The sequence below is a fragment of the Meriones unguiculatus genome, chromosome 17 (genome assembly GCF_030254825.1).
Source record: "Meriones unguiculatus strain TT.TT164.6M chromosome 17, Bangor_MerUng_6.1, whole genome shotgun sequence".
Taxonomy (NCBI): Eukaryota; Metazoa; Chordata; class Mammalia; order Rodentia; family Muridae; genus Meriones; species Meriones unguiculatus.
The window spans coordinates 66360001-66368049 of NC_083364.1; positions in this window are offsets into that span (position 1 = coordinate 66360001).

Consider the following 8049-nt stretch of genomic DNA (forward strand, 5'->3'; position numbering starts at 1 on the left):
TGGTTCACTCAGCTTGCATGCTCTGCTGTAGAATTCAATTCTGTGTCTGCTTACCCAGCTCTAATGTACTTAAGAGCCACCCCTCACCTCGGTGTGCCGCACCTGGGTGCATACAAGCAGCCAGGGGCCTCTGCAGCAAGTAGAAACCTGCCTAGCCCACAGGTCTCAGAAGGCTTTGCAGTTGGCAGTTACTCCTGTAGTGTAAAGGAAAAAAAGCTTCTAAAGTGAATGCAGTACTATCCCTGACAGCATATTTTAAAAAACAAATTATTATTATTATTATTATTATTATTATTATTATTATTATTTTATAGTTTGCCTATGTGTGAGAGAGAATGACAAAGAGAGAGTGAGAGAGAAAGAGAGAGAACAGGAGAGGACATCAGGTTCCTTGGAGGTAGAGTTGTAAGGAGTTGTGATCTACCCAATATGAATGCTAGGAACCAAACTTTTTTCCTTGTCAAGAGCCTCAAACGTTCTTAAGCATTAAGCCACCAGTTTGGCTCCTTCTTTCTCATTATATTTAGTCTAGGACCCCAATCACAATAGGTAGTCCAGTTATTATCTAACTAGGCAGGCCAAAAAGAAAAGAAAACAAGGGACACTAAAAGCCACTAAAATGCTTGTGTCGATTGCTTATGTGAAAAAGTAATTACTGACTTTTAATAGCATCCAGTAACTCCTACAATGCCTTTAGCGACAAAACTGCTGGACATTCAGAAGAGCTCTCTGTCAACTTCCTCAGTAGCTCTATAGAGCTTGTTTTACTTAGCAATCAATCTATATAACTATTTTTGAGCATAAACTTTCTCTTTCAATAATATTGTCACTTATATATAGGAAAAGAAACAAATCTATCCACCAATGATCTTAGGATGGCCTCTCAGTCTGCCTTGTAGTTAGCTCCAGCAGGAAGTGTTCTTTCATAGCAGTCACAGTATTTGGATGTGGTTTTAAGTAAACCCCAACAGTTTCTGCAGTATGCAAAACACCAAGATTATGGTGAAGAGATAAGCAGCTCTGCAGAACTGAACTGTTTATACAAGAGTCATATGACCTCATAATCTTAAAATAAGCAGCTCTTCAAGGCAGCGCATTGTTCATACATCAACTCACACAGGTACTTCATAGCACAGAAAAACCCTTCACTGAACTGTCTTCCAAAGAAATGTTTTTAATGGTTTTAGTGTCTACCCTGATGCCAAAACCTCGTGAACCCCTTCCCTCTCTAAACTGTGATTTCCTGCCCAGTTTTTCCGCTAGCATTGTAACTCAGGAAATGCAAATTTACTTCTACCCCCTTCAACAGCGAACCACCATGCTGACCTTCGGTATCCAGTTCATCACTCTTTTAGAAAGGGAAGCGTTGGTTGGCTTGTTTTGTTTTGTTTTGTTTTGTTTTGTTTTGTTTTTTTTAACCTATCACCTTCAGGGCTGCCGAAGCCTTCCATCATTATGGAAAGGTCTTAAAGATCATGGGCCATTTTAGACCACACTAAAACTTATTTCCTACAATAGTCTTAATTTCTATATTTCTGGATTTTCAGAGAAAAATAAAACAAGAAATTAAAGTCTTTTTTTTCTTAAGTGTAATACCATGTCAAATAAATGTTCATACCAGGAATTTTGTTTGAAAAATGTGTAACTTCAAGAACACAAGCTGGGACTGCTCCTTCACACTGCCCCTCAATTATGCTATGTTTTTAAGGTTTATTTTTTACGTGGATGAGTGTTTGTATGTATGTATGTCCTTGTACCACGTGCATGCCTTGTGCCCATGGAGACCAGAGGGCACCAGCCAAGAAGTATTATCTAACATAGGAAAGAATGACCTAATGAAATTAATTTACCAGAGGAGTCAGTGTACTTTGGGCTGAAGGGAAGAATGATGTGCAGGTCTGTCATCTGGACATGACCTGGCCAGTGTGTTCACGAACTCACTGCAGCTACGGCTGCCTGCGCAAGAGCAAGCCAGCAAGACCGGTCAACACCCCAGCAGACATCCCAGCACCACTGTGAGTTAAAAAGGGGGTAAGGCATGGTGAGACGGGGCATATACTGGAGGTGCCCAAGGAAAATAGGGGAGAGAGCTGGGATGGACATGGTCAAGATTCACTCGTTACATGTATGAAATTGCCAAAGAAAAAAAATAAAAGATGTTATTAAATAAAACAAAATAACCATATTAAATTTTGCTGGCATCATACAGCTATTTGACATGCAGTACAATTCTGATCAATAATAAATGATTTCAAGCCAAAAGTCACCTCAGATAGTCATCAGTGTCCTCCTTTGTCTGTTTCAGACGTCTGAAAACACTGGATGAGCAGGACCTCTTACATGGCATACATATTGTTTTTCTAAATTTACACAAATCTTTGCACCACTTACGTTATGGCATTTAGAGCAATGGTTATGCTATGCAGTCCTCCCTATGAGCATATGAATCTACATTAGTGAAACAGAAACACACTTCTGTGTTTTGCTTTCACACCTCAGTCAAAAGATCTCGGGTCAAACCATCAAAAGTAGAGAATTTCCTGCAATAGTTTTTCATTTGGTTTCTGTCAAACCATTTTGCAATTTGCACAAAAACAATTTAGCAATACACTTTCAGAGTTTATACTGATTAAAAAATAGAAAAAAATGTTAAAGACAATACTTTTTCCATTTTTGGTTCTAGTATAAAATTTTTCTTATTTTCTGGATGTTACTGCAAATAAAAATTTAAATACTAATCACACAAATACTTAAAATATATGTGATTATTTATTTATTTATTTATTTATTGTGGATGACATCTTCAACATGTACTCTTGGTCCTTGATGGAGAGGAAAGAGACCAGGAGCTGGGAAGGCAGACAAGTGTGTGAATTGTAGGACCACACCTGGCACCAGGCAGGATGGACTGGTCCAAGCTAGTAGACCAACTGGGGGATCTGAGACGGTGTCTAAGCCAGAGCATATCCCAGAGAGCTGAGGGTGTGGACTGGCTAGGGCCTTCTAGTACCTAGAGGCTGGCATAACTGGGGCCTTCAAAGCTGTTGCTGGAATTCCATTATCATCATGACGGCAGCATGCAGGTAAACATGCGCTCATGGAGAGGCCGTTGAGAGTTCTAAATCTAGATTCACAAACAGCAGGAAGTTACAGTAAGCCACTGAGCCTGAGATTGAACTTCAGAAACCCCAAGTAGTACACTTCCTCTAGCAAGGCCACATCTCCTAACAGTGCCAGTCCTATGGGGCAAGCATTCAAACATAGGGCCATTCCTATTCAAACCACCACAGCACCTAATATAAACACACACATAGACTAGGCCCTGCCGTGAACGGATAGGCAAAGTCTAGAAATGCATTAGGCTCTGATTATACCATAATATTAAATTCCTTACTTCTAACAAGTATTTGTCATAACAGGCACCATGATACAAGCCATGTAAAACCAGCTTCCCAGGAGGCTGAGACAAGGTGGCCAGCTTTAGACCTTGTCTCAGAATAAACTTTAAAAGGGAGGTAGGTGCAGAGAGTGTAGCTCTGCGGCAATGTGTGCCTAGTGTGCCAGTGGCTCTGGGTTCAATCCCACATCCAGGAATTCAAAACCAGAAAACCTACTGAGCATTAGTCTCTGTACAAGGAATAGAAATGGAATACAAAAGAAGCAACTGTAATCCCAACTTAACATCTAGTTGGAAGGGTACTTCATAAACTCACAAACATAAGGGACTGTTAATAAACGCTGATGAAAGGTAGTGGAGAATCACAGTGAAGAAGAAAACACATCCATGACAAGTCCTCAAAGACAAAATGAATCAGTCACGCAAAACACATGACGATGTTTCAATATATTTGAAACTCCTAAATATTTCTCACCTTAAGAAGTATTTACATAAAAATGGGGAGCTGGAAAGATGGCTCCGAAGGTAAAGGCACTCTTCCATCAAGCCTGACAAAACACATGGTACAAGGTGAGAACTTACTTCCACAAGTTGTCATATCTCTGCACGTCAACCATAGTACGTACACACACACACACACACAGAATATATTCTTTAAAATATAAAGGCATCTGTGCCTTTCAAACTATGACAATAAGCAAACGGCAATCTTCCGAGGATTAGTCAAAAAGGGTTAAACATTAACCTTTTATATGCAATACAAAAATGCAGCAGTTACATTATAGCCCTTGTTTTTGGAGTACTTGGGTTTCAACCCAGACTCTAGTCAGGGGCAGTGGCACCTAACTTCAATCCCAGCACTTAGGAGACAGAGGCAGGCAGATCTCTGCAAATTGAGGTCTGATCTACACAGTGAGTTCCAAGTCAGTAAGGGCCGGACTGACACCATGCCTCAAAAACAAAAATTAAAGAAAACTAAGTTGTAAGTAACAACCTAGCTATTGCTATCACAATAATGGTGGTCAGCCAAATTAAATTAACACATTCAATGTACACAGAAAGGTAACTGCTGTGTACTTAGTGAATTTATCCATTGCTCATCCTGTGCAAGTAACTGCGGGAAGAAAGTGGATTGCAAAGTAAAATACCACAGTTCTAGCAACATACAACTCGGGGAGACAAAAGCAACTTAATGTAAGACAATGAATTATGTAACACTAATTATAAGTAGAGCGAAAGATGAGAGCTGGAAGAGAATGTGTAGATTTAAAAACTGAATGCTTCAATAATACTTTCCTCAGTAATTTCCATTCTTTTTTTGGAGACAGGGAACCCCAGGCTGCTGTTAATAAAACTCCTGCATAGACAGATATGACCATGAGCAGTCTGACGGGCTGGCATTACAGGTGTACACAGCCACATCTGTTTCTGTGGTGGTGGGGATCACCCAAGGCCTTCCTGCCTGCTGGGCAACAACTCATTCAGCTGAGCTACACACCAAGGCCACTGCCATACATTTTTGTTAGAAAACTGCCCATCAGATAAGAGATGGTAGTAGGTAATTTTCTTTCAGTCTTTAAGCTTAATAAGTGAGATATAATTTCAACCTTGTTTAGTGTCTGCAAACTAAAGATGAAAATTACCAGAAAAGACTAACTCAATGACTAAAAGAACAATAAAGAGATATAGTATTGGATTGAGATATAGATGAATTTAGAAGATACAAAACTCTAGGCCAGTGACTTCACGATGCAGCATACATAGAGATGCAGTTCTAGCTTTATATTATCACAGTAAACTCAAGGTAAATATGGCAATTTAAAAACTAGTAGAAACAAAATGAGCATAATACATTTGATACATTCAAATAATCTGGAAGTTTTCCTTACAAATCTCAATTAAATGGTGTCATATTTAATCCATATAAATGATGTTCTATATTTAATCTATACTGCACATATCCTTATGTTTACTTAAAACTTCAATTTTTTTCTTTATGATTATATAAAAGGGTTTATCAAAATCTTTCAGCCTAAAGAAATTCACATTCTAAGGCAATCTAAATTCCAAGAATGAAATTTAAACTCAACATATTTAACCAAATAACCTATATGTTTTACACATGACTCAATGACTTATAAATAGTAGACAACTAATATATTCCAAATAAACTCAAAAAGAACCCAGATCCAATTTCTCAGCATTGCAACTATGTGATCTACATCCAAATTGATACAAAGGTTGTTAAAAGGATTGTAGACAGTAGAGGAGAGAGGGAAGTTTACGGTTACATACAGACTGTATAGAAAGAAATGCTAGTGTTCCTGGAAACCATTCATTAGAATCATCAAAATATATTCACTAATAATCATTGTCTTAATATGAGGTTCTTTAAAGCTTGAGATTCCTATTCTAAAGCATTCTGTCAATCATTTTATCAAAATAACATATTTTCATGACCCACTTGACAGTATGTCAGTAAATTTAATCCTAACATCTTTTGAAAAATAAAGTTTTTAAGAAACAATTGTTTTATGATACATTTCCTAGAGATTACACTTTGATTCATTAGATTTAATCCACTGCCGTAAAGACTTAACTGTCTGAATTTTTAACATTAGGAAGGCAGTGGGGAAACACATTAAAGGAAAGTTTTCTAACATCGAATATATATAACATGGATTATATACAAGGACTCAGATGCATTTTGCAAAGGCTCATGAACTCCTTGAAATGTTGAAAAATACAATACTGCCTGATGTGGTGGTGCACACTTTTAATCCCAGCACTCAGGGTGGCAGAGGCAGGCAGATGGCTGTCAGTTTAAGGCCAGCCTGGTCTATAAAGCAAGTCCAGGACAGCCAAGGCTACACAGAGAAACACTGTCTCTGAAAAAAAACAAAACAACAACAAAATACAATATTTTTTTCTGGAAAGATCAGCACCCTCCCTTATGTTACAAAAGACTAGTGTCTATCCTAACAGTGGGAGTTGGGTATTATCTCTCTTTTGTCTGCTCTTGGGACTTTTTTCCTCTTATTGGGTTACTTCTCCCAGCCTTGATGTAAGGATTTGTGTCTAGTCTTATTACAACTTGTTATATACATGGAAGGCCTGATTGTTTCTGAAGAAAAATGTAGGAGTGGATTTGAGGGAGAAGTGATAGGGAAGGGGCGGGGGGGGGGGGAAGAGGACTGGGAGGGTTACCTGCGCTAGGGATGTAATACATGAGAAAATAGACAAATAAACAAAGGCTGGTGTCTATCCATGGCATTAGAAGCTATTACTATGCTGAGTTCAACCTCTAGCACAAAAAAAAAAAAAAAGGAGGGGTGGGGAGGAAATGCCATCTACATTTGTAAAAAAAGACTTTAATATTATGGTATGGTTTTCATTCATTCCTCTACTCAGAAAAAGAACTATTTCAGTCAAAACACAGTATATAATTAGTTATTATTTCTTTGATTTCTAGAGACAGGGTCTTTCTATGTAGTTTTGACTTTGCTAGAATTTATTAAGTAGACCAGGAAATCAGATATCCTCTTCTCTGCCTCCCTACTGCTGGGATTAAAGTCATGTGCCACATCTACCCATAATTATCTTTTAAAGCAGTTCTAAGAGCTGTTAATCAAGTTTTCATAGAAAAAAAAAAACAAACATCACCTTCCAGAAAGAAAGCATAACATTTCCAAACTGACTATTGCTCACAGGTGGCTTAATAATTTCACAAGGCTTTTTCCTGTACTTTGATGTTAGTTTTTAAGACAAATGAAGGATCAATTTTAGATACTAATAGATATCTAAATGTAACAGTTTACAATTCAGGGAATGACGTAAACATTTTTATTTAGTCATTTTAACAAAGGGAAGTACCTCACCACGTGCCCTATTAGGCAAAACAGCCTTCCTAATCAAACACTAATTATGAAAATGCTCTTCAGGCTGGCTTACAACATGATCTTATCAGACGTTTTCTCAGTCGGGATTCCCTCCTCTCTCAAGACGCTAGCTTGTATCAAGTTGATATAAAACTAGCCAGCACAACAATCATCTCATATTCTATGTAAAGTGTTGTCTTGCCAGATTTTTCAAGTATTAGCTCGGTAGAATACAGCAAAATAGCTTGCCTCAGCTGTTCTCTAACATACATCACCCTGGGTTCTGGCCCCCCCCAAAAATGTATTTTTTTATTCCAAGCTTCTTGAACAGATTTCAATTCTTCTAGATTTCTTTCTCTGAACATTTTTATTACATGTTAGATTTCCTCAGTTGTAAAAATATCCCACCACCCCCAAATATAAACTTTTGAGTAATAAGGAGGCCAAAGTTTTTGCATACCTACATATTAAATCAAACATAACCAGAAAGTGGGGGGTGGGGCAAACATGACACCTCCCTGCAGAGCAGTTTGCTCATTTATCATTTCAGTGCAAAGAGGATCTATTTTGTGTCCAGATGCAGATTAACCTGAAAAAGTAGCCAATCCTCACAATCTATTGCTTCAAAATCTTCAAGTTAACCTAAAACTCTGTACAAAGGAAGCTGTACCTTCCTTGGGCTTTTTATAAATACCCAAGTTCAATACTAAAGATAATCAAAAACAAAAAACAACAACAACAACAAAAAAAAACATTCTGTAGTACTGACACAAA